The 27,882-nt window shown below is 41.8% G+C and overlaps 1 protein-coding gene across 3 annotated transcripts in view; it reads left to right on the forward strand.

Moving 5' to 3' along the window:
• Positions 1-27,882, forward strand: part of LOC124002179 (furin-like) — a 188,652-nt gene that overhangs the window by 43,253 nt on the left and 117,517 nt on the right. The gene's annotated exons all lie outside the window — the stretch shown is intronic.

Below are 27,882 nucleotides of genomic sequence, written 5' to 3' on the forward strand. Positions count from 1 at the left end.
TTTTTCATGCTCAGTTTCCCATGTGTATCAAGAATGGTCCACCACCCAAAAGACATCCAGCCAACTTTACACAACTGGAGGATGCATTGCAGTCAACATGGACCACCTTCCCTGTGGAACACTTTCGGGAGGGTTCAACTTAATATTAAGAAGGTGTTTTGTACACTCAGTGTATATTATCAATGTCCTCATTCAACCATGACTCTGAGAAACATAGAATATTACAATTTTTTTAGGTCCTGTTGATAGTCTCGAATGGAGCTCATCCAGTTTGTTCTCCAGTGACTGGACGTTCACCAATAAAACATAATTAGCATTTTAGCATAAGTATAATACAGGAAAGCAATTTATAGTCCAATATTTACACGTGTTTTGGGGGAGCAAGTATTTAAATTGTTCAGTATTTAATAATATTAAGAGTCTGGTAGTAGCAGTTGTGATGTGTATGGGCGTGAATGAGTGCCTAAGGTGCGGAGAGTCATTGCAGGTGGTCAGTCCAGTTCAAATGTTCAGCAGTCTGATGGCTTGTCGATAGAAACGGTCTCCGAGCCTGTTGCTATCAGACCTTATGCTCCAATATAGTCTGCCCATGAGGGAGGAGGTCTGTTTTGTTGCAGCTCCCTTCCAGTACACACCCTGCATCTGCCTTTGTGATAGGAACAGTGAGTCTCTGTGGATCCCAGGCCACATGGCAGATTGGAACACATCCAACTCCTTCCTGCTAGTGTTGTTCACTCACACCTCTCGTCTTACTTTTATCTTCTTCCTTCCATTCTCTATACCTCCTGTTTTATACTTTTCTCCTTAGGTAATTTTGAATGACAGTAACAGCCAAATAACAGCATTTAAATAAATAAAAAATAATAGTTTTTCTCCTCTCCTTTGCTCCTGACTACATGTGCTGCCATAGAAATAGAATGTCAATGATTGCATAATGTGTGGACTAGCGGCCAATTGCAAGTGTACCCATAGCTGTGTTAGGTGATGCTAAGAAACAAATGCATTTTCACTAAATGTCAATAATGTGGTTGTCAAAATACATCATAAATCACATGAATATGGCAGTTGTTACCTATGTCTAAAAATCTAAAATACTGTACATTATGATATTTACTCAAAATGATCCCAAATATAAAGCAAGTGCCGTGTTTGAACGTTCAAATATGTGGTACAGACCTTTTGTGAAATCAGCAAAATCGGTGTGTTTATATTTGCTCTTACTCAACCTACCAGAGTAAGATCAATATGAATTGGTATTGCTAAGAAGTATTGGAATGTCCTGAGGGTCATCGGACGTCCTTGGCCTGAAATATAAGGTCAAACGTTTTTTTTCCAACTATGTCAATTATGTTCTCAGAGACACAAAAAAACATAGCAAGTTACAAAGTAGAGCCTTGTAGCTTCATTTTGATGTATGTGTTGTCAGGGATTGATCCAAATTCACATTTCGCCACCCCCATTTCCATGATGAGTGCTAGCTTGCTAGTGTGTGGGACTGCCTGACGCAAATGGCTATGGGCTACACTAGTTCATTGAGCAGACACGATTTGCTTAGAATTTTCTCCAAATTATTTGAGAGTTAACAAAGAAATAGGTACTCCTATATGCCTAACTTAGAGTTATTAATGTAACTTTAGTTGTTCTAAAAACGTTTGTTTAGATTTTTAAACATTTTACAGCTGTATGATGCGACTCTAATGATGATTCGAATAAAAGGCATGAGCTTTGCTTAGTTTTTTGCACAGGCTGGACATTCTTCATTAGTCTCTCATTCACAATTTGACAAGAACTTGATAATACATTGAGTTTCACAGCGGCCTCCCCTTTGTGGCTGTAATGCACCATAAAAAAATCCATGCCTTTGTTGTGCCCTACTCCCTGAGTGCTGCTCGCACTCCATCACGTGATTGGGTCTTTATCACAGGCTACAAGTGAAGACAGACACATTGGGGACCCAACTGCACGTGTCCTTAACCAATTCCAGGGCACATATAAGATATTGAAAGAAATGTCCACATTTACTTTTCATCAGCCTACAAGATGAGTAGACCTAACGAACAGCAAAAGCACTAGCATATGTCAATCTACTATCCCACATAATACAAAAGTCGACCTATTCTGTGCGAGAAATAAATATTCCAAATATAGTCTGGGACAGTTGTGGGATACAATAGATCCCAAATTAATACAACCACGAACATAAACATTTTTAAGCAACGAGTCTGACAGAACAGTTTAGCTTAAAATGTTGATAAACAGTCTATATAGACCCTGATGAGGAGACAACAGCACATGGAGAAGTAAACCTTTGTGTTTAATATGGATATTTTATTTTATATAATTATTTCTTCACATTATACGCACAGTAATGCACACATGGCAGTAGGCTATGAACTGGAATATTCCATTAGTGGGAAAACACCATTATCAAAAGTGACCACAAAGGCGATTATGCATGTAATGCTTTTATTCTAAAGGTGTAACGGTTACGTAACCACAGATGCTGGGAGACAGGATGCAAGTACAGGTGAGGATTTAATCATAAATAGACATGAAACTAAACAAGAAACAGCGTCTGAACAAGAGAAACAAAACAGCATCAATGCAGACACGGGAATGAAACTGAGGAAGTGACAAATAGAGGGGAGGCAGTCAATGAGGTGATGAAATCCAAGTCCGATGATGGGCTGTTGCGCGTAACGATGGTGACAGGTGTGCGTAATGATGAGCAGCCTGGCGACCTCGAGCGCCAGAGAGGGGGAGCGGGAGCACTTTTTGGGTGAAAATTATCTTCCTTAAATTTTAAAATCATGCGCTGCTTATGTATGCCAGTTAGGCTCTAAACCCCTTGTAAAGCGGATTAATATGCTTATGTTTTTTAAAATGTTTTTTGTCCACTTTAGTTGTGGTACAAACCTTATCAAAAAATATAGGCCTATGGGCTAGGCTGCATGAGGTGTGCGACTTTGATTAAAAACATTCACAAAAAAAGGCTGTTTCTTATGCTGGGCATCATTCAGAAGTTATAATATATAATTCACAAGTGATAGGCTAATACTCCTGTTGTAAAGAGAAGCAATGTGCTTGATATTAGGAAAGTTGATAAATAAATATAGTAGGCCTAGCCGATAGAAAACTGATGGGATCCTCCTCTTTTAAATAGATGTATCATCAATCTGTTTTCTCACGCAATTGCATAGCCTATAGAAATGTTGCGCAACATAAGCTCTTGGCCTCTCATGAAGTGTTTGATTTGATTTTCGATGACATTTGCATTGATATTAGAGGGTCAATAGAGTGCTGAGTACCAGGCAGATAGCAAGTTTGGTAGACTACTAATGACCATAAGCAGCATCAGAGCTTGGAGAAGCATAATTACAGTGATTAGACGGTCATGTGGAATTTGACTTGCCTTCATAACTCGTGACCGCTGGTGTGGCTGTAATAGAGTAACCGCAACAGCCCTAATTATAGATGGGGCTATCTTTCTTTTCAGCTGTCTCTTCTGAGCCTTATCGTTTGCTGGAATGTGTAGTTTATCCTCCCATCACTAGACCTATCTCATCAACACCAAAAATAACAATGTAACCCAACTCAGGTGAAGGCCTACTTTAGTAAGCTATGTTATTAGACTAGTGTAGCCTTCTGTGTTACAGTTCAGACTTGGTGAGAAGTGTGTGTCTGTTAAGGCGCTTAAAGACAGGTCGCGGTGAAGGTTTCAGACTTCAATGGGAGTAGGGTGGCCAAACGCAAGCACTTTTGCAATCGTTTGTGTTAGTGGTGCTCGCTCCCGTGTACGGAGCCGCTGGCTCAGCACTAAAGCATGAAAATAGCTGAAATCTTGAGCGGCCGCCGCGCATGGTTGACGAATGAGCAGAGTTCATGTTGTCAAACAATGTTTTAATGACAATGAGCTGGCAACAACCAGGACCGCTGGTCTCTTGACATGGTGGAAGATGTTTCTGCGGTTTAATTTCCGTTTAACGCAGCCGGTCTGTAAGCACCTTTTAGGCTGTGTGTGTGTCTGTATGTGGGGATGCTGTGTAAGTGTGTATGTTATTTGAATTATTATTTAACTAGGCAAGTCAGTTAAGAACAAATTCTTATTTTCAATGACAGCCTAGGAACAGTGGGTTAACTGCTTTGTTCAGGGGTAGAACGGCAGATTTTCTTAACCTTTCGGTTACTAGTCCAACGCTCTAACCACTAGGCTACCTGCCACCCCGGCTGTGTGTGTGTGCCGGCTGTGTGTGTGTTTGCATGCAAATGGGTGGTGCCTTACTCTTCAGTTACCACCTTACTTTAAATTAATGGTAATAACATGCTGTATTTATATATTCTATACAGCGATATTGAGATATTCATTATCTAATTTGCATAAAGTAGTAGGAAAAGTTGTATTCTAATTATAGAACTTGTTACAAGCTCTGTTTTGCATAAAGCATCAAGATTTAAAAATTATTAATATGACCACCCTGCAATTATTGGGCTTAAATTACTGTAATGGTGTATTCCATACTGCCTAATTTGCATATGAAGTGCCTAATTTGCATAATATTGCATTTTAATTTCAGAAATTTTGCTTTCATTTCAATCATGTGTTCTACATCAGCCTTGAAAATGTCATAACAGTATGATCACCCTATCTTGAGATATTGGACAAAAAGTGTTGAGTTTAAGGATCGAGACTGGTGATTTGGTGCCTTATTGACAAGGGATTAATCATTGACCTGTCCCCGACCTTTTCCGTCACTTTTAAACAAGATCCCAGCAATAGTAAGTCCTATCCTCATGAAAAGTGGCATGCGTTCCTGAGATGCTGCTCTATAACATGGAATACAAAGTATAACACCAGTACCAATGTTTCATGTTGATCCCTAACACCCTAACATAGGAGCAAAGCAGGAAATGTTCCCATCAAACATATTAGGTGCTGTGAATTGTTCAACTGAGCTGACCTTACAAAAAATACATTCCATTGTATGAGCTACGTCACTCATCATTTGAATTAACATTCTACATGGCCATGTAAATTGCATCACAATACCAGTCTGACATTGCAAGGGTACTCATGAGTTTACCAGTCAAATTGCCAGGGTTAGAGGTTCCAAGAATGTTCTATTCATTCTATTTTCATGTGTGCTGCTGCATTGTGGGTGGCTTTGCTCATTTATTTCCATTGTTGTCTTTGTTCAAATATGTTACACATTTACAGCTAACCCACATGAAAAAATACTATACTATGGTCTAAATAAATGTATATACTGTAGTATTCACTGTAGAGTTTTTGCAGACATGACTGCAGTATACCTTAGTATGTACTAGTGTTTCTGTGGACATGACTATGGTATATTGTAGTAAAACCTGCAGACTGGGGTTAGCTAAATTGGCTAACCAGACTATGCCTACCGTTTAATGAGTGAAACACCTCAACCAGAACATAAGTCACAGGTTCGTGAAAGGCCACCTACTGAGTTGAGTGAACAGCTCAGAGCAATGCGATGGAGCAGAAAACACTTTAGCAAAAATATTACAATTGTAATAAACATTTTATATTTGAACATTAGATAAGTTCCAGGCCCATTATTTAATTTTTTATTTAACCTTTATTTAACTAGGCAAGTCAGTTAAGAACAAATTCTTATTTACAATTACGTCCTACACCGGCCAAACCCTAACCCGGACGGCGCTGGGCCAATTGTGCGCTGCCCTATGGGACTCCCAATCACTGCCGGTTGTGATACAGCCGGAATTGAACCAGGGTCTGTAATGACACCTCTAGCGCTGAGATACATTTCCTTAGACCGCTGCGTCACTCGGGAGCCCAAAGGGAAACGGTACAGAAGCAGATATAAAGAACAAGCAAAGTATATTAAGGTTAGAGGATTAGGTTTGCTCGTTTGACACAGATAACACATTAACAAGAGTACATAAAAATGACTTTGATCTTATACTTCCACTAGATAGATTCTGAAATACAACAGTGCTTCACACAGATTCAGCTGACCAAGTTCACAAGATGACCAAAAGCATTGACAAACAATAATGTACTTCTGAAATGGCCACTGCATTTACATAAACAATAGATATTTTAGAAATGCAAATTAATTTACTTAAAGACAGTCAACTTTATTGGAGGGCACTGCCAATAAACTGCATGGACCTCAAACCAGCAAACCTCTCCAAACAACCCATCTGAAAAAAATGACATTATTGCAGTAGCTTTACATAATCTCGTGGGCCGGCTAAGGAGTATTGTTGTCTCTGAAGGTCTTTGGCTTGGTTTGCTAACTACCTCTCTCAAAGAGCACAGTGTATAAAGTCAGAACATCTGCTGTCTCAGCCACTGCCTGTGACCAAGGGAGTACCCCAAGGGTCGATCCTAGGCCCCATGCTCTTCTCAATTTACATCAACAAGATAGCTCAGGCAGTAGGAAGCTCTCTCATCCATTTATTTGTAGAGGATAGTCTTATACTCAGCTGGCCACTCACCGGATTTTGTGTTAAATGCTCTACAACAAAGCTTTCTCTGCCCTTAACCTTGTTCTGAACACCTCCAAAACAAAGGTCATGTGGTTTGGTAAGAAGAATGCCCCTCTCCTCACCGGTGTGATTGCTACCTCTGAGGGTTTAGGACTTGATGTAGTCACCTCATACAAGTACTTGGGAGTATGGCTAGGCGGTACACTGTCCTTCTCTCAGCACATATCAAAGCTGCAGGCTAAGGTTAAATCTAGACTTGTTTTACTCTATTGTAATCGCTCCTCTTTTACCCCAGCTGCCAAACTAACCCTGATTCAGATGTCTCCGTAATCTAGCATGGGTAGGATGGTTAATTTATAGATTGTCAGGTAAGGGTGCTCTCGAGTGGCTAGATGTTCTTTACCATTCGGCTATCAGATTTGCCACCAATGCTCCTTATAGGACACATCACTGCGCTTTATACTCCTCTGTGAACTGCTCATCTCTGTATACCCGTCGCAAGACCCACTGGTTGATGCTTATTTATAAAACCATCTTAGGCCTCACTCCCCCCTATCTGAGATACCTACTGCAGCCATCATCCTCCACATACAACACCCATTCTGCCAGTGACATTCTGTTAAAGGTCCCCAAAGCACACACATCCCTGGGTCAGTTCGCTATAACTAGCGACTGGAATGAGCTGCAAAAAAACACTAAAACTGGACAGTTTTATCTCAATCTCTTCATTCAAAGACTCAATCATGGGCACTCTTACTGACAGTTGGCTGCTTTGCGTGATGTATTGTTGTCTCTACCTTCTTGCCCTTTGTGCTGTTGTCTGTGCCCAAAAATGTTTGTACCATTTTTGTGCTGCGACCATGTTGTGTTGCTACCATGCTGTGTTGTCATGTGTTGCTGCCTTGCTATGTTGTTGTCTTAGGTATCTCTTTATGTAGTGTTGTTGGTGTCTCTCTTGTCGTGATGTCTGTTTAGTCCTATTTTTATTTTTTATCACAGCCCCTGTCCAGCAGGAGGCCTTTTACCTTTTTGTAAGCGATCAATGTAAATAAGAATTTGTTCTTAACAGACTTGCGTAGTTAAATATAGGTTAAATTAAAAAATATATATTTTGAGCATCTTGAATGGTTGTCACACATTAATAAACTCACTGATGGTCAAACTCAAAACTCAAATATTTGTTCAAGACAGAGTGGTCACAAAATACACATACACTACCTTCCAGATACAAGGTCCTCAACTGAACATGACCAAGGGGAGGTTTTATACATTTCCTGCATGTCCTCCCCTAATAAGGGTGCCCAGGGAAATACTGACCTAAACATTGGTTCCTAGCCTGTCACAATATTCTTCAGTTACAAGATTGTTACTGCTTTGCTTGAGGTTTAGGTGAGGGTTATGGTAATTAGGGCTGTCGCGGTGATCGTATAACCACCACACCGGCAGTCACGGGTCATGACCGCAGTCAAAATCCCATCCAAAACTTGCTAATGGCCCTTGCTAATGGCCTGGTACTCAGCACTCCATTGTCACTAATCACTCTTAAACACTTAATGATTTAATTTGAATAATCTGAATGATGTGGACAAATGGTGATTGAGTTAGAGCTCCTGTTCTGAAATGGACAGGGGAAAGACCGGGACACAATATGCATAAATACTTTATTTTTTATTTTTTTACCGTTCCGAAAGGACAACCGGTCCGATCCGAGTGAGGGATGCAACAGGCACGGAGGGAGAGACGGCAACCACTCTAGCTTGGCTAATTGCATCTAGCTATAACATTACTGTGCTTCTAAACCGTCCTACAGTTATTCTACACAACTCCATTCAGATTATAGCCTAAATAGCAGCCTGTAATGGGCGCGTGTTGGTGGCAGGGAAGTCGGGAGCAGGAGAACGAACTTGGTAAAAATGGAGTTGTTTAATAAATGCTGATAAAACTCCAAAAACCAAAATGTACAAAATAACAAAAATGGGTACAAAACCCGTCGCACACCAACATAATACATGCACATCACAAACAAACAATCTCCGACAAGGACATGAGGGGAAACAGAGGGTTAAATACACAACATGTTATTGATGGGATTGGAACCAGGTGTGAAGGAAGACAAGACAAAAACAATGGAAAATTAAAAATGGATCAGTGATGGCTAGAAGGCCGGTGTTCGAACAAGGAGAGGGACCGACTTCGGCGGAAGTCGTGACACAGCCTGTTGGCTTTTGGTCATTGTAGACTTTCTTTCTAATTTCACTTTTATGTATGTTATTTAAGCAAATAATAAAGGCAATAACAGCAATGAACATACATAATTAATCAGCTGTTAATGGCAATATGCAAATGCAATTTCCATATAAGTTGGTAACGCTATGCATAAGTATAGCAGCAGTTAACAATGAATGTTTCAATATCACGTGCACAAGTACAGTGAAATTACTTTCTTCCCAGCTTTAAACCCAACAATGCAGTAATCAATATCATTGTAGTACTACTGCCAGAAAGGGGGTGCAATAGCATGCGGAATTGTAGGCCTGTAGCTGTAATAGGCTAATTTAGGCTAATTTATCAATAGCTACATAGCATGGCAAGCAAACAAACAATATAAAGCTAACAAAAGTAACCATAGCCATAAAGCAGGCCTAGTTAGCATAACAATGGCCATGCACAAAAGTGCAACAATTATTAACATGTTACCATAACACTACAAGTATCTGGGTATGTATTATTGGTTTTCTGATGATTGTTGGTTATTTATATTGGTAAAGCCAAAACAAACTGCCAGTTGGTTTTTCATCTTTGTACATAATTCCATGCTTGTGATGTGGATGCTGGGGAAGGCATTTGTGGCAGCTGTACCCTCTACCCATCTCTTTTGTCGCGTGAGGATGGAGGGCACTCTTAGCAGGTGTGCCTTCTATACTCTATGGCAATGTATTTATATGGGCAGGTTCAAAGGTGCCTCTTTCAATCCGGGTCCAGCATCCAGACAGAGCTGAGTAGTTAAGCATGACAAACAACTCTCACAAACAACAACCAGTCATTGAAATGTGAGTACAAGCCTTTTATCTTATAAAAGAGGATAAGAAAATAACTCACTTTTGATGGAAAACTGAGGTTTTTGAAAAACAGTTAATTACTCTGAGCTTCATTATCTGGAGCACCAGTATCAAACATAACATCACTAGGACTCGCTCACCATTTTTTGTTTTGTATAGTAGATATTGGCTGCTAACGGCTCAGTCAAACAGCCATTTTGCCTCTATTGATCTGTTTTCTTCGATACTTGTAGTGTTAATGGAAACATGTTGATAGCATAATGCACAACAAGTGCAACAGTTAACTCCCAAGTGATTCCATACATTTAAAGTAGTTCAGAGGGGTTTGCCCTTTCCCCCTCTTTCCCTGTAGAGTTTGTCCTCTCTCCCTATAGTGCTGTACTGAAACAGCTCGTGTTCGATGACCCGTTTTTGCAGCCAACTCTGGATGCCATCTCTTTTTACACTTTGCGTGACTAACTTCATCTGCGATATGCCTATCTGCGATATGCCTAACTATCAACTTGACATCAACCTCCATATAAGGGCATATCATGACGTTTCTAAGTAGCAGGGTCTCCCCCATCAAAGGCGAAGATATGTGCAGTTGTTACCCATCTCCACTGCTGTGGCTTCTTGACAAAACTGATAGTACTTTTGACAAAAATGGCTAATTCGGTCGTACGCCTTTAATAAAACAACAAATGTTTCCACACTTCATGGATTTGTGAATCATGATTTCACTGGCAACGGAGCAGAGCACGGCCTGCATCCAGCAATGTCACAAGTCACATGACTGTTTTTCAGTACAGCACTACAGGGAGAGAGGGCAACCTCCACTGAACTAGGGAGTTTCTCTATTTTGGGATCAGATATCAGAACTACAGGATGTAATGAAAACAGAACCTCTGCTAACCAGAGGTGTGAGAGAATGGGGTTTGGAGAGATCAACACAGCGAAGGCTGAATTCCTGTGATAATGAAACCTTTTCCATAGAGGGTTGATAAGTCACTTCAGGGGCTGGGACACCCTACAGCCATGTCCACAAAAGCATTACAGTGAATACTACAGTCATATCCGCAAACGCACTACAGTTAATACTATACTACAGCAAAGTCAGCTAAAACACAACAGTGAATACTGTGTACTAGTCATTTTGGCAAAAACACTACAGTAAATACTATATTATACTATAGTCCTGTCAGCAAAAACACTACAGTGAATACTATAGATACTAGAGACATCCTTTAAGCTTAATGAACTTTGCTTGTTCTTTATATCTACATCTGTACTGTTTCCTTTAATGGGCCTAGAACCTGTCTAATATTCAAATGTTACAATTGTAATAAAATAAATATATTTTTGCAATGGTCTTGTCTGCTGCATTGCTCAGAACTGTTGACCCAACTCACGAACCTGTGTGTCTTTATGTTCTGGTTTAGGTATTCCCCTCATTCAACAGTAGACGTAGTCTGGTAGTTGTGCCATTTTAGCTAACCCTAGTCGGCAGGTGTTACTACAATATACTACAGTCATGTCTGCAAAAACACTACAATAAATACTGCATTATACTACAGTCATGTCTGCAAAAACACTACAGTATATTAGTCATGTCTGCAAAAACACTACAGTTAATACTATAGTATACTAGTCATGTCCACAATAACACTACAGCAGTGGCCACCAACTGTTTCTAGTCAAATATTTACGTTAAAAAAAGAACAATAAAGCATTGCGTTCCATTTTTTTGTTGTCTAGTGCTGTTGGCGATAGGTGCACCCAATTCACCTGCCTGTCAGGAAATGTGAAGTGTTCCGATTTAGAACCATTTCATGTGTCTGAAGATACAAATCCACCTACCCGGCGGGCCCAGAGAATAAATCAAGTGCGCTATATAGGCCTACCGCTGGCCAATCGGATTACTCAGATGTGTCTGCAGTAGCGTAGCAAGCAAAAATATATATTTTTAAATAAAATACAACAGCAAAGTTGATACTGTGAGGTTTCTAGACTTTTAAAACCATGACTAGAGAGAGCTTGTCAACGAATACAGCAAAGAGCTGCTGTTTTTATGAGTGAGTTTATGTTTAAGTTCTTGCTCAGCACTGTCAACTTTTTATTCAGCACTTCGGCTATATAAGCCATAGAATGTGCGTTCTTCCTTTTTCCACTCGCACTACAACCAGCACTTCATGTCACGTTCTGACCTTAGTTCCTTTCTTATGTCTTTGTGTTAGTTTGGTCAGGGCGTGAGTTGGGGTGGGTAGTCTATTTTCTTTTTTCTATGTTGTATTTCTGTGTTTGGCCTGGTATGGTTCTCAATCAGAGGCAGCTGTCGATCGTTGTCTCTGATTGAGAATCATACTTAGGTAGCCTGTTTTCCACATTTTGGTTGTGGGTGATTATTTTCCGTGTCCGTATTTGCTCAATGCGGGACTGTCGATTTCCATTTACTCTTGTATTCTTTTGTTTTCTGTGTTTAGTTATATTTCGTAAAAATTGTATTATGGACACAACACGCTGCGCATTGGTCCGATCCTTCCTACTCCAACTCAGAAGAGGAGGACGAAAACTGTTACACTGCATCTGTAATTAATGAGGAGAAAAGTGCATCGATAGGCTTGCGTTGTTATTATTAGCATCTTGGGTCATTTTTAATATCGAGGAATATTTCCCTTTTTCTGTTCATAGGAGTAACAACATGAATCCGGTACGACTCTAGTTTAGCCATCAGCTGGAAGACGGTGACCCTTTTTGGTCAGTGGAGGAAAGGGAGAGCAGAGGAATGTTGAGACAGACCCTCAGTCTGCTGCTCTCTCCCTCCGCTGAGACTGACCATCAGATGCAGGCACCATCAGCACAGTAAAATAAAAAGCAAAGGTTTTAAATGTATGCTCATTCAGCTGTGCCTCAAGTAATACAGCAACTGATCTATTGTGATCATATAGTCTACCTCAAATTTTGAAATGTAATTTAAAAATGGTCTGATCAACAATGCATTGGTAGGGCAATTCAAGCAAAGCAATATACGGTGATAATGTATTGGGCTTATAGTCTACTGCACAAACCTCATTTGGACAGTACTGTTTTTAATAGGTTCATGTTACATAGGGATACGTTTTTTAAGTCATGTTAACAAAAAAATCGGAGCAGCAGATCTTGGCTTGCATTTTGACTCAAAGTGATCTTGAGTCAGAAAGGTTGGTGAACACTGCACTACAGTAAATGTCCGCAAAAACTACAGTGAATACTAGGTAAAATCTGCAAAAAAGGTATGGCGAATAGTATAGTTTCAAGTTTTAATGTCATATGCACAAGTACAGTGAAATGCCTTTCTTGCAAACTCAAAACCCAACAATGCAATAATCAATCAAATGTTTTACCAGAAAAAAAAGCAATAAATAAGAATAGGAAATATGAGATGCACAATAAAATAAGTTAGTAAGCATACTATATACAGGAAATATTTGAAAAGTCAGTTCCAATATATATTACATGTGCAGGGATACTGGAGTGATTGAGGGAAATATGTATAGGGGTAAGGGGACAAGGCAACAGGATATAAGATAAACTGAGTATGTGAGTGGGTGTGTAGAGTTAGTATAAATGTATGATTTGTGAGTGAGAAAATGTTGGAGTGAGTGTTTGTGTGTGGGTTGGAGTGACAGTGTGAGTGAGTGGGCAGGGCCCTGTGGGTGTGCATAAAAATTTGAAATAAAAGATCAATAAAGATACAAGGTTAACTCAGTCCATGTAGCTATTTTGTTAGCTATATATCAGTCGTATTGCTTGGGGATAGAAGCTGTTCAAGAGCCTGTTGGTGTCAGACTTGATGCGCCGGCACCTCTTGCTGTGCGCCAGCAGAGGAAATAGTCTATGGCTTGAGTGATTGGAGACTTTGATGATTTTCTGGGATTTCTTTTCACACCGCCTGATTTAGAGGTCATGGATGGCAGGGAACTTGGCCCCAGTGATGTACTGGGCTGTCCGCACAACCCTGTGTAGTGCCAGGCAATCGAGGGTGGTGCTAAAGCCATACCAAGCAGTAATGCAGCCAGTCAATATGCTCTCAATGGTACAGCTGTAGAACCTTTTGAGGATTTGATTCCCCATGCCAAACGTTTTCAACCTCCTGAGGGGGAAGAGGCACTGTCGCGCCTTCTTCACTACTGTTGCTAGTGTGTTTGGACCATTTTAAATCTTTGGTGATTGGGACGAGAGGTCGACCGATTATGATTTTTCAATACCTGTACCGATTATTGGAGGACCCCAAAAAAGCCGATGCCGATTAATCGGCCGTTTTTAAAATGTATTTATTTCTTTGTAATAATGACAATTACAACAATACTAAATGAACACTTTTATTTTAACTTAATATAATACATCAATAAAATAAATTTAGCCTCAAATAAATAATGAACATGTTCAATTTGGTTTAAATAATACCAAAACAAAGTGTTGGAGAAGAAAGTAAAAGTGCAATATGTACCATGTAAAAAAGCTAACGTTCCTTGCTCAAGAACATGAGAACATATGAAAGCTGGTGGTTCCTTTTAACATGAGTCTTCAATATTCCCAGGTAAGAATTTTTAGGTTGTAGTTAGTATAGGAATTATAGGACTATTTCTCTCTATACCGTTTGTATTTCATATACCTTTGACTATTGGATGTTCTTAAAGGCACTTTAGTATTGCCAGTGTAACGGTATAGCTTACGTCCCTCTCCTTGCCCCTACCTGGGCTCGAACCAGGAACACATCAACAACAGCCACCCTCGAAGCATCATTACCCATCGCTCCACAAAAGCCACGGCCGTTGCAGAGCAACATCTACTTCAAGGTCTCAGAGTGAGTGATGTCACCTATTGGAACGTGGTTAGCGCGCACCCCACTAACTAGCTAGCCATTTCACGTCGGCTACACCAGCCTAATCTCGGGAGTTGATAGGCTTGAAGTCAAACAACTCAATGCTTGAAGCACAGCAAAGAGCTACTGGCAAACGCACGAAAGTGCTGTTTGAATGAACACTTACGAGCCTGCTGCTGCCTACCACCGCTCAGCCAGACTGCTCTATCAAATATCAAATCATAGACTTAATTATTACATAATAACATCCAGAAATACGAGCCGTAGGTCATTAATATGGTAAACTATCATTTCGAAAACAAAACGTTTAGTCTTTCAGTGAAATATTTTATCTAACGGATGGCATTGATAAGTCTAAATATTCCTGTTACATTGCACAACCTTCAATGTTATGTCATAATTACGTAAAATTCTAGCAAATTAGTTTGCAACGAGCCAGGCGGCCCGAACTGTTGCATATACCCTGACTCTCCGTGCAATGAACGCAAGAGAAGTGACACAATTTCCCTGGTTTATTATTGCCTGCTAACCTGGATTTCTTTTAACTAAATATGCAGGTTTAAAAGAATGTACTTCTGTGTATTGATTTTAAGAAAGGCATTGATGTTTTTGGTTAGGTACATTCTTGCAGCGATTGTGTTTTTTTTTTCACAAATGCGCTTTTAAAAAAATCATCCCCGTTTGGCAAAGTTGGCTGTCTTTGTTAGGAAGAAATGGTCTTCACGCAGTTCACAACAAGCCAGGCGGCCCAAACTGCTGCATATACCCTGACTCTGTTGCACAGAATGCAAGAGAAGTGATACAATTTCCCTAGTTAAAAGAAATTCATGTTAGCAGGTAATATTAAATAAATATGCAGGTTTAAAATGTATACTTGTGTATTGAATTTAAGAAAGGCGTTGATGTTTATGGTTAGGTACACATTGGTGCAACGGCGGTGCTTTTTTCGTGACTATGCTTGTTAAATGGCCCGTTTGGCGAAGTAGGCTATGATTCAATGAATTAACAGGCACCACATCGATTATATGCAACGCAGGACAAGCTAGATGATAAACTAGTAATATCATCAACCATTATGTTAAGATTGATTGTTTTTTATAAGATAGTTTAATGCTAGCTAGCACCTTACCTTGGCTCCTTGCTGCACTCGCATAACAGGTAGTCAGCCTGCCACACAGTCTCCTTGTGGAGTGCAATGTAATCAGCCATGATTAGTGTCCAAAAATGCAGATTACCAATTGTTATGAAAACTCGAAATCGGCCCGAATTAATCGGCCATTCCGATTAAACGGATGACCTCTAATTGGGACACCAAGGAACTTAAAGCTGTCTACTGGCTCCACTGCCACCCCATCCTGTAGTCCACGATCAGCTCCTTGGTCTTGCTGATGTTGAAGGAGAGGTTGTTGGCCTGGCACCACACTGCCAGGTCACTGGCCTCCTTCCTCTAAGGCTGACTCATCGTCACAGGTGATCAGGCCTACCACTGTCGTGTCGTCAACAGTGGTAGTTGATAATGGAACTTGATAATGGTGTTGGAGTCGTGCATGGCCTCACAGTCGTGGGTTAACAGTGAGTACAGAATGGGACTGAGAACACACCCCTGTGTGGCCCCTATGTTAAGGGTCAGCGTACCCTCACGCCCTGGGGTCGGCCTGTCAGGAAGTCCAGGATCCAGTTGCAGAGGGAGTTGTTCAGACCCAGAGTCCTAGCTTGTTGATTAGCTTAGAGAGGACAATGGTGTTGAACGCTGAGCTGTAGTCAATGAACAGCATTCGCACATAGGTATTCATCTTATCTAGGTGGGTGATTGCATCGTTTATGGATCTGTTGGGGCAGTATGGAAATTGGAGTGGTCTAGGGCGGCTGGGAGAATGGAGTTAATGTGTGCCAGCCTCTCAAAGCACTTCAGGATTACAGAAGTGAGTGCTACAGGGCGGTAGTTATTGTGGCATGAAGCCTTAGAGTTCTTAGGAACAGGAACGATTGTGGTCATCTTAAAACATGTTCAACCGCTCAAGGAGATGCTTGGCAGTTGTTCTGGAAGTCCTCTGTGAACGCGCCCTGGAATACCATCTGGCCCATGGCCTTGCGCGTTTTGACCTGATTAAAGACCATTTTCAAGTCAGCCTCAGAGAGCGAGATCACCCAACCCTCTGGGTCGGTGACGGCCCTCACACCCGGCTCGATGTTGTTGTTGTCAAAGCATGCAGAAAATGTAGAGAGGCATTGTTGTGCAGATCACTTTTGGGTCTTCCTTTGTAATCCATAATGGACTGTAGCCCCTGCCACGTGCAGTGGGCATCGGAGCCTGTGGAATATGATTCCACCGTATTCTTATATTGTCCTTTTGCTCATTTGATGACTCCACGGAAGTCATAGCGGGCCTTGTACTTATTTGTGTATACTACAGTCATGTGACGCAGAGTTGTCATAATGCTTCAGCAAATATTCATTACACCAGGGGTGTTGGTAGATGGCAGGTAGCCTAGTCTATCTCCACAGAGGAACTCTAGTGCTCTGTCAGTGACCATTGGGTTCTTGGTCGCCACCCTAACCAAAGCCCTTCTTCCCCGATTGCTCAGTTTAGCCTGGCGGCCTTCTCTAGGACAAGTCTTGGCGGCCATCTCTAGGACAAAACTTCTTCCATTTAAGAATGATGGAGGCCACTGTGTTCTTGGGGACCTTCAATGCTGCAGACATGTTTTGGTACCCTTCCCCAGATCTGTGCCTCGAGACATTCCTGTCTCGGAGCTCTACTGAAAATTCCTTCGACCTCATGGCTTGGTTTTTGTTCTGACATGCACAGTCAACTGTGGGACCTTATATAGACAGGTGTGCCTTTCCAAGTCATGTCCAATCAACTAAATTTACCACAGGTGGACTCCAATCAAGTTGTAGAAACATCTCAAGGATGATCAATGGAAACAGGATGCAGTCTTGTCTTGTAGTGAAGTGTCTGAATATTTATGTAAATAAGAATTTCTGTTTTTTTTTGTTGCTAAAATAAAAAATTACAAATTGTTTTCACTTTGTCATTATGGGGTATTGTGTGTAGATTGAGTATGTCTTATTTATTTAATCCATTTTAGAATAAGGCTGTAATGTAACAAAGTGGGAAAAGTAAAGGGGTCTGAATACTTTCCGAAGGCATTTGTGTGTGTGTATGTATATACATATATTCCGGCACCGACAGAGATGGCCGCCTCGCTTCGCATTCCTAGGAAACTATGCGGTATTTTGTTTTTTTTACGTGTTATTTCTTACATTGGTACCCCAGGTAATCTTAGGTTTCATTACATACAGTCGGGAAGAACTACTGAATATAAGAGCAACGTCAACTCACCATCAGTACGACCAGAAATATGACTTTTGCGAAGCGGATCCTGTATTCTGCCTTCCACAGGAACATACAGGAACTCAAGTCCTTCTGTTCACCTGACATAGAATTCCTCACAATCAAATGTCGACCGTGTTATCTACCTAGGGAATTATCTTTGATTATAATCACAGCCGTATATATTCCCCCCCATGCAGACACATCGATGGCCCTGAACAAACTTTATTTGACTCTTTGCAAACTGGAAACCACATATCCTGAGGCTGAATTCATTGTAGCTGGGGATTTTAACAAGGCTAATCTGAAAACAAGACTCCCTAAATTGTATCAGCATATCGATTGCGCAACCAGGGCTGGTAAAACCCTGGATCATTGCTATTCTTACTTCCGTGACGCATATAAGGCCCTACCCCGCCCTCCTTTCGGGAAAAGCTGACCACGACTCCATTTTGTTGCTCCCTGCCTACAGAGAGAAACTAAAACAAGAAGCTCCCGCGCTCATGTCTGGTCAACGCTGGTCCGACCAATCTGATTCCACGCTTCAAGACTGCTTCGATCATGTGGATTGGGATGTGTTCCGCATTGCTTCCAACAACAACGTTGACGAATACGCTGATTCGGTGAGCGAGTTCATTAGAAAGTGCATTGACGATGTCGTTCCCATAGCAACGATTAAAACATTCCCAAACCAGAAACCGTGGATTGATGGCAGCATTCACATGAAACTGAAAGCGCGAACCACTGCTTTTAACCAGGGCAAGGTGACCGGAAACATGACCGAATACAAACATTTACATTTACATTTACATTTAAGTCATTTAGCAGACAAACAGTGTAGCTATTCCCTCCGCAAGGCAATCAAACAAGCTAAGCGTCAGTATAGAGACAAAGTAGAGTCTCAATTCAACGGCTCAGACACAAGAGGTATGAGGCAGGGTCTACAGTCAATCACGGATTACAAAAAGAAAACCAGCCCCGTCACGGACCAGGATGTCTTGCTCCCAGACAGACTAAATGACTTTTTTGTCTGCTTTGAGGACAATACAGTGCCACTGACACGCACTGACACTGCAGCCGACGTGAGTAAAACATTTAAACGTGTTAACCCTCGCAGGGCTGCAGGCCCATACGGCATCCTCAGCCGCGTCCTCAGAGCATGCGCAGACCAGCTGGCTGGTGTGTTTACGGACATATTCAATCCATCCTTATCCCAGTCTGCTGTTCCCACATGCTTCAAGAGGGCCACCATTGTCCCTGTTCCCAAGAAAGCTAAGGTAACTGAACTAAACGACTACCGCCCCGTAGCACTCACTTCTGTCATCATGAAGTGCTTTGAGAGACTAGTCAATGACCATATCACCTCCACCCTACCTGACACCCTAGAACCTCCCAAATAGGTCCACAGATGACTCAATCGCAACCACACTGCAAACTGCCCTAACCCATCTGGACAAGAGGAATACCTATGTGAGAATGCTGTTCATCGACTACAGCTCAGCATTTAACACCATAGTACCCTGCATCAAGCTCGAGACCCTGGGTCTCGACCCCGCCCTGTGCAACTGGGTACTGGACTTCCTGATGGGCCATCCTCAGGTGGTGAGGATAGGTAACAACATTTCCACCCCGCTGATCCTCAACACTGGGGCCCCACAAGGGTACGTTCTGAGCCCTCTCCTGTACTCCCTGTTCACCCACAACTGCATGGCCATGCACGCCTCCAACTCAATCATCAAGTTTGTGGATGACACTACTGTGGTAGGCTTGATTACCAACAACGACGAGATGGCCTACGGGGAGGAGGTGAGGACCCTCGGAGTGTGGTGTCAGGAAAATAACCTCACACTCAACGTCAACAAAACAAAGGAGATGATTGTGGACTTGAGGAAACAGCAGAGGGAGCACCCCCCTATCAACATCGATGGGACAGTAGTGGAGAGGGTAGTAAGTTTTAAGTTCCTCGGCGTTCACATCACGGACAAACTGAATTGGTCCACCCACACAGACAGCGTCGTGAAGAAGGCGCAGCAGCGCCTCTTCAACCTCAGGAGGCTGAAGAAATTTGGCTTGTCTCCAAAAGCACTCACAAACTTCTACAGATGCACAATCGAGAGCATCCTGTCGGGCTGTATCACCGCCTGGTACGGCAAATGCTCCGCCCACAACCGTAAGGCTCTCCAGAGGGTAGTGAGGTCTGCACAACGCAACACCGGGGGCAAACTACCTGCCCTCCAGGACACCTACACCACCTGATGTCACAGGAAGGCCATAAAGATCATCAAGGACAACAAACACCCGAGCCACTGCCTGTTCACCCCGCTATCATCCAGAAGGCGAGGTCAGTACAGGTGCATCAAAGCAGTGACCGAGAGACTGAAAAACAGCTTATATCTCAAGGCCATCAGACTGTTAAACAGCAAGCACTAACATTGAGTGGCTGCTGCCAAAACACTGACTCAACTCCAGCAACTTTAATAATGGGAATTGATGGAAATTGATGTAAAATATATCACTAGCAACTTTAAACAATGCTACTTAATATAATGTTTATATACCCTACATTACTCATCGTATATGTATATACTGTACTCTATATCATCTACTGCATCTTTATGTAATACATGTATCACTACTTTATGTACATATTCTTTATCCCTTTACACTTGTGTGTATAAGGTAGTAGTTTTGGAATTGTTAGGTTAGATTACTCGTTGGTTATTACTGCATTGTCTGAACTAGAAGCACAATCATTCCGCTACCCTCGCATTAACATCTGCTAACCATGTGTATGTGACAAATACATTTGATTTGATTTATATTTTTATATACACACATTTGATGTTCTAAGTCCACATCAATGCTTAACTCACATCATGAGACAACTTTGATTTTTTTGTTTTTTGGAGTGTGTAGTTAGTTGTCCTCCTGGTGTTTGGCTAGTGGTGTTTTGGTAATGCGTGCGATAGCAGAGTTTGCTAAACAAATACCCACCCGATTGATACAAATCATCATGATGCATTCTGTAATATTCTTTACATGTGTGCTTTAGACTGAAAAACTATTTCTCCCAAATGCTCTGTGTGACCACCCGCCAACGTGGCTGGTGAAATAGATATTCTTACCCGCTAATGCCAAAATCTACCCACATTTGGCAGGTGTTTTTTTTTTCAGCTCCACTAACCTATCTTCCATCACACCCTCTCACTCTCATTTCTCTTACTTATACACACCTCCTATTTTCACCTCTCCCTCTATTCCATCACCTCCTGTTCTCATAATACCTCTTCCAATCCTCAGGTGTGCCCTCACCTCCTCTCTCGACTCCTTTAATCCACTCTCTTGGAAGTTCCTCAGGTCTCGTCCCCTCTTTCGCTCTTCCTCCTCTCCTCTGACTACTATATCTACCTCAGCCCCAGAGATCTCTCATTTAAATGCACCACATCATTATGAGGAGCCTGCAGCCACAGACTTTTATTTGTTTCAAATAGTTCCAGTAATGAGTTGACACCGCGCCAGAGCACCAGAAATAATTTCACAAAATGTACTCAAAAAGACATATCACAATGGAAGAGAGTTTGACCACTGGAACTCTGTACAGAGTGTGTAACTGTTAATGGCTAAGTACACTTCGGAGAAATGAAGGAAGAAAGGAGGGGGGCAGAGGGAAAGATGAGAGTACAGGTCAAAGAGTTGGTAAAACGTGAATTGTTCGTTAATGATCAAGGCTTCAGAGACCGTCCAGAGCTGAAGAAGGATGAGGGCAGCGTGGCAGCAGGGCAAACTAGAGGTCAGACAAAGGGGCAGATCTAAGTCATGAAAGACCGAGAGGGAAGTGTGGGGGATGGGGGGGAAATAGTGGGAGGAGGGAGCAGAGTAGACAGCAGGTCAGGTGACAGGGTGACATGTGGGCTAACCTGTAGAGAGCAGTGAGGTGTAGGAGGATTAAGGTTATTGACCTGGCCTATTTCTCTATCTCAGAGACCTGTAATGTGACCAGCCGTGTGTGAGAGCTGTCAGGCTAGCTACCGTATCCACTTCAGAAACACAACGTACTGTACTTTTAATGTAATCTCCACAGCAATCCAGGTCATTTGGTTCTGCTATTAGATGAAGCACAGTGAGAACACATTTATTTGAGGAAGTCTAGCCTGTCTGGGGACTGCTTGTGTACGAGGAGGACGCACACAGGCTAAGAATCTCTCTCAGCGCTTCCTTTTATTTTACTGAATCATTGCAAACTAAGACTGACTGCAATACTGCTTGACTAGTCATCAAATGCCTGTAGACAAATGTAGTTCTCTAATCTTTATTTTCCAAATTCTGAGTAGCTTCTGGCATATTTCTCTGAAAGGAAAGTTTCATTGTTCATCTTCACATCAAGAAAATCATTATCAACCTAAATTGGTCTGGCACCATTCTATGCAGAATATAATCTAGAATAATTTAAACGTTCTAGGAAACAATGCCAGAGCTGTTCTATTGGAACACATGCCTGCAGCCAAGGACTCTATCTTCCCTGGGTTCCTCCTGGATTCTTATCAAGCCTTCCAACCAAGTCAGGTGGCTGCTCTTCCCCTGTGACTCTAACCCCACTCTACCTTCTCTCCCCTCTGCTCTGTAGATGAAACAAGTCTGACTCTGTCTAGAGAAAGACACACATTTGTTTCAAATAGTAGGAGGCCTCTTTCATCCCACCCTGATAAAAGGAGTGCAACGGCAGCTCACATTTCCCTTCATGTGTTTAACTGCAACTCCCAGGGAACTCAACACAACCAGAGAGAGAATGACAGCTTGCCCTGGTGTGTGTATTAGCTACTGGAGTCATGCAGGAGAAGATCTAGATAATACTAAAGCACCAATGCCTTTCCACGTTGTCAACATGTATAATTTATGAAGTCCACTCCTAGAAGTATAAGCTTCACACAAGTGTGGCTGAATATGTTCCCCTCTCTCCAGCAGGCTGCTGGGAGGCAGTGGTATGTAAGGGGTTAACCATGCAGGTTTAAGGCTTCTGCTTACTGGATATTTGTGCAGGAGGAAGTGATTTCCAGAAACTGCAGCAGTATTGACTTCCTCAATGTGTTTGTCCACTGTGGTCCATGGTGTCATGTGAAATGCCGTGTAGTACAGTAATAAGACTAACCTATTCCCCATCTCTCTATCGCAGTCTTTTTAGAGCTTATGGGAAGTGGCCATCTGAACTTCCAGTCTGTGTGCACAGTCGCCTAAAGATGACTGGATAATGGGGAAAGAGTCTGGAATGTGTAAAGAGATGGCATCATCAGCATGTCTTCAACAAATCGTTATATATTTCACAATGGAGTGAATGCATTCCATAATGGTGCTACAAACCCCTTATAGCTAAGCTTCTACGTATGTCCAACCACAAGGAATGCTATAAATGGCTTCACTACAAAATATGATAATGCTAGTTCCTTTCTTAGAACAACTGTTTCCCTCTTTAGCCACACAATAAACAATACTCTTGTCGTGGCCATAAGGGACAAAAATAGCCCGTATTAAAAACATTTCCTCGAATAAAATGTTGTTGATTCCCAATCAGTTGCTCCAGGGCATTTGTTTAGTTCAGTAGATAAGGTAACACCTTCCAGAATGTTCTAATCTGAGGAGAAACTGATTGTTTCCTGCGAGAATGAGGGTGAAGGTCATGTGATCTACCCAAATAGAGTGCATTACACATTTATCGTCGTTATGAGGACTATCATGGCACCCCGCATGAGACGATCTTACAATAACCGCTCTGTTCCTCCATATTTTCTCTACTCCCTTCTTCACACTCACAAACAAACACACACACTGAGATATTAATCGAGTGATAGCCTTAATATTTTATGTTATACCACATACATTACATGCTCGGCGCGGCAAAAGATCCAGACTCTGCAGCATCCTAATGAGGCTCCTCAAACAGCAGATGAATAATCAGCTCAACTCTTCTTAACGCCATGAAAAAAAGACCTTTAATATACCATTCACCACCAGCTCCTCTCCCTGTTTTTACTGTGTTTGTGGTTTTGGCTGCCAACAGAGCGATGAGACTTGGCCATGTGATCACACAGAACAGTGTTCAAATGGAATGGTGGTAAATGTCATGCCATTTGCAGCCATGGGACATCTCTCCTTTTAATAGCACTGTAACAAAGCCTACCTGAAATGGCTGAATGTCATCCCAGATAAGCTCCCTGCCTTGTAACTTTGATGCCTATGGTGAGTCTTAGCGGCAGGAAGCTGGTCTGTGTGTGGGTGTGTTCGTGTTCTCTCAGTGTGTGTATTGTGTCTGTGTGTGAGTGCATGTAGGTGTGTGTACATGGGTGTGCGCTGGCATGTGACACTGTGGTCGAGCCGCTTTGCATTACTCCATCACTCGATGGCACAGGGACAGCTTTACTCTGCTCAGTTCAGCGCGGCTCCTTCCTGGGGTTGTATGAGGGCATCCTGGATGAGCCTGTGTAGAAACACAAGTCTATTCTCCTCACATAGAGAAAGCCTGCAGGGTGGCCTGTGGTGCCGAGTTGTAATGGAACGTACCAGCCATTTTAAAAGGGCCTGCTAGGTTCAAAGGAACACATCCCCTTTCTCCTACCTCTATGCCTCAGCCCTTTCCAGAGGCGGCAGCCCCAGACTTTGAGTGACCGGTCTGGACAGCCTGTGTTTGGTCCTTGATCTGAGTCCTGTCTGTCTAGAGGCTTGGCTTCTCTTCCTCAAGGTCTGGTGGGTCACTATCACGCAAGGGAGGAAGCATGTTCATGTAGCACCAAGCGGTTTTCCTGACCACATGACTTGACTAGGACAAACTCCAGATCCTAGTTATAGGTAGGGCTGTTGCGGTGAAGATATTACTGCCACACCAGCAATCTTGACCTCAGTAAAATTCCACATGACTCTTGAGTCATGGTAATCGAGTACAAAGGGCTTTATAAATACATTTGATTAATTGAATAGCCTAGTAATAGGGAGTGTTTTATATTTTCATAATTAATTGGGTGACACTAGCTCTAGTTGTACAGAATATTTCACCACCTTACGTTTCCATCTCCTCCTCTCTTTCAACAGTTTAATGAAATATATTTTGTTGCGATGTTCCCAAACAGATTTCACATGGTTTCCCAAGTGAAGCACCAGGTAGCTGCAGGAACAAGGTTGGAGAGCCCATGGCATGCAGAGTTTACGCGGAATATCACATTTTGCACAACATGAGCATGCTCCTCAAACAGTGGTTGATGCATGGAGTGAAATAAGTGTTCTTATAATTATTTCTCAACTACTCATATTAATCACATGCTCCGCTATAAAAACCGAAGTAGCCGACAAACAGACCGGCGGGAAAGCGCAACGCCTACATTCGCTATTCGAGTCCATGCAGATTCGTAGTGCAGGGGTCAGCTGTTTGTTCACCGGCTCGCAATTGCTAATAACCCATCCGCAACCGCCCGATTACATATGTGATGAAGTGAAAACTGAGGCCCGCACCCAAACATAACCCACAAATATAGAAAATCAGCTATAGGCTACAGTTGAAGATGGCAGAACGATGTTTTTTTTGACAGGGGGCGCAGAACTTTTTTGTTTCTGCCAACACAATATCACACTCATGTTGTGTTGGTTTCTGCTTATCATTTTTGTAGACTATTTATTAGTCAATTTGTCTATAATTAGATACATGTAGCTTCTCTTTTGTCATTATATGTTGCCCTGGAATATTAAAATAAACCCTTGTTCAACAGAATAATGTAATAAATCACTAGAATGAATGCTTCAATCGAGTTGACATCGGTAAAATGGTCTGTCAATTTTCGAGAAGCAAAGACGGGAAATATTTACTGTGGAAAATGTCCAAATAACATCAGTTTGGACAGTTGTAAGGAAAAAGAAAGCTGAGATAATGAGTCAACCCACGCATCACTAATACAGATGCATCTGTTCCTGCCCGTTTGATAATGGGCCATTCTAAATCTAAACAAATTTGACATATTAGTAAAAACAAAATTAAATTGAGAGTAGTCTGATGGGTGAAAATATGATCACTTGATGAGAGAACAGCTGTGCAGCCTGAGGCAAGAAACGGAGCGCAAGCTTTTTTTCTACTTTCTCAAATCATCAATAGTCTATAGTCACATCATGCAGACCATATGTTTTGATTTCTAAGACATTCTAAGGTTTGTATCATTCACAACTAAAGTTGCCAAAATCTAGAATATAGGACCAAATTATCACTTTTACGCTCAAAATAGCCACTTCATATCAGCACTCGCTACGAAATGGGGAAAATATCCTTTCTATTTTATTCAGCTGAGTTACTATGAAATCATATAAAATAATGGCACGGGATTTCTAAGCATAAACTCTTGTCAGCTAAATGAACAAACCTACAGCCTATGGCATGGAGCATAGCCAGATAACATACAGTAGGGTAGGCCAACGCATATTCTTCTGAAATCATTTTCTTCATATCATAATGTTTATTTAGACCTGACTAAAATGCATGTATTTTATTGTGATGGTGTATATTAAATTGATTTATTAGACTTTTCAAAGGCGTGCATCAGCGGCTTGAATATACTGACAGTTTTTCCAGTACTTGTGATCCTATGAGGAAAACTCGCTTGCTAGCCTATATACCGTATAATGTCTAGTCAAATGACCTACTAAATTACTTTGAAAAGGTTAGCTTTTAATATAGTACCATAATAATAATATTCTCTGACAAATCTGTGAGCTGCTGGCCCCAGAACAAGACATCGTGTTAGCTGGTTAACTCTAATAATGGGACTGACCTCACTGAACTCTCTTTGATAAATTGGTGCTTAGGATTTTAAGTCTATAGTGAGCCTAAATGGTGCTTTGGACCATAGATGTATAAGGAATATTCTATGTTGAGTCTCGCTGAGGGATGTTTACGGGTAGCTAGTCAGTTATAACATTAGCACTGAGCTTACAAATATGGGGCTGTGGGTTTTAATTTATAGGGCTTTATAACTTTCTAGTCCAGTGTTAATGAGTTGAGTGGGAGACATTGAGCTGTTTGTATCGTTCAGCTGTATCAGACGCTGAGCAGTATGTATCTAGTCAGGTTGAAACTGCTGGAGACTGACACGATGGTACATTGGTAGGGAGAGGGGGAAAGAAAGGGGAGAGTTAGATATGGAGAGTGAAATAGTTAGATGGAAAGGGTAATGTGTATAGAGGGAGGGAGAGGGTTAGAGAACGGAGGGAAAGTTAGGCTATAGGGAAATATAGAGTTACAGAGATTTAGTGAGAAGGAGGGCGTGAGAGAGAGAGAGAGCGAGAGAGAGAGACTTAGAGAGGAGGGGAGGAGCTTTAGAGAATGGGAGAGTTTGAGCGATGAGTGAGTGGTAAATGGAAATGAAATGGATGTCATTACCCAGTCTGTTTCCCAGAAGGCCTCAGTGGCTGGGTGGCTGGCTTGGCACAGGGGACCCTGGGATATGTTACATGGAAGAGCGGCGAGCGCTATGGTGGGTAAAACACACCCATGAATCATTTATGAGACCCTCTCAGCATCCCACTGCTACAGTACATGCTGGAAGGGACAGCTAACCTGCAGAGGGCTACTTTACACACAGAGCCAGAGAAAGAGACACCTACATTAGGTTTGTGAAGCATAAGTGTGTCTTGTGAGTCTGTGTGTTTACAGGGTCTGACAGCTTCCACTTCCCTTAGTTGTGTGAGCTATGTGTTATTGAAGTGAAGGGCGCTTATGGGTAGAGTACATACAGTTGAAGTCGGAAGTTTACATACATCTTAGCCAAATACATTTAAACTCAGTTTTTCACAATTCCTGCCATTTAATCCTAGTAAAATGTCCCTGTCTAAGGTCAGTTAGGATCACCACTTAATTTTAAGAATGTGAAATGTCAGAATAATAGTTGAGTGATTTATTTCAGCTTTTATTTCTTTCATCACGTTCCCAGTGGTTCAGAATTTTACATACCCTCAATTAGTATTTGGTAGCACTGCCTTTAAATGGTTTAACTTGGGTCAAACGTTTCAGGTAGCCTTCCACAAGCTTACCATAATAAGTTGGGGGAATTTTGGCCCATTCCTCCTGACAGAGCTGGTGTAACTGAGTCAGGTTTGTAGGCCTCCTTGCTCACATACGCTTTTTCAGTTCTGCC

The sequence above is a fragment of the Oncorhynchus gorbuscha genome, linkage group LG02 (assembly GCF_021184085.1).
Source record: "Oncorhynchus gorbuscha isolate QuinsamMale2020 ecotype Even-year linkage group LG02, OgorEven_v1.0, whole genome shotgun sequence".
NCBI classification, from domain to species: Eukaryota; Metazoa; Chordata; class Actinopteri; order Salmoniformes; family Salmonidae; genus Oncorhynchus; species Oncorhynchus gorbuscha.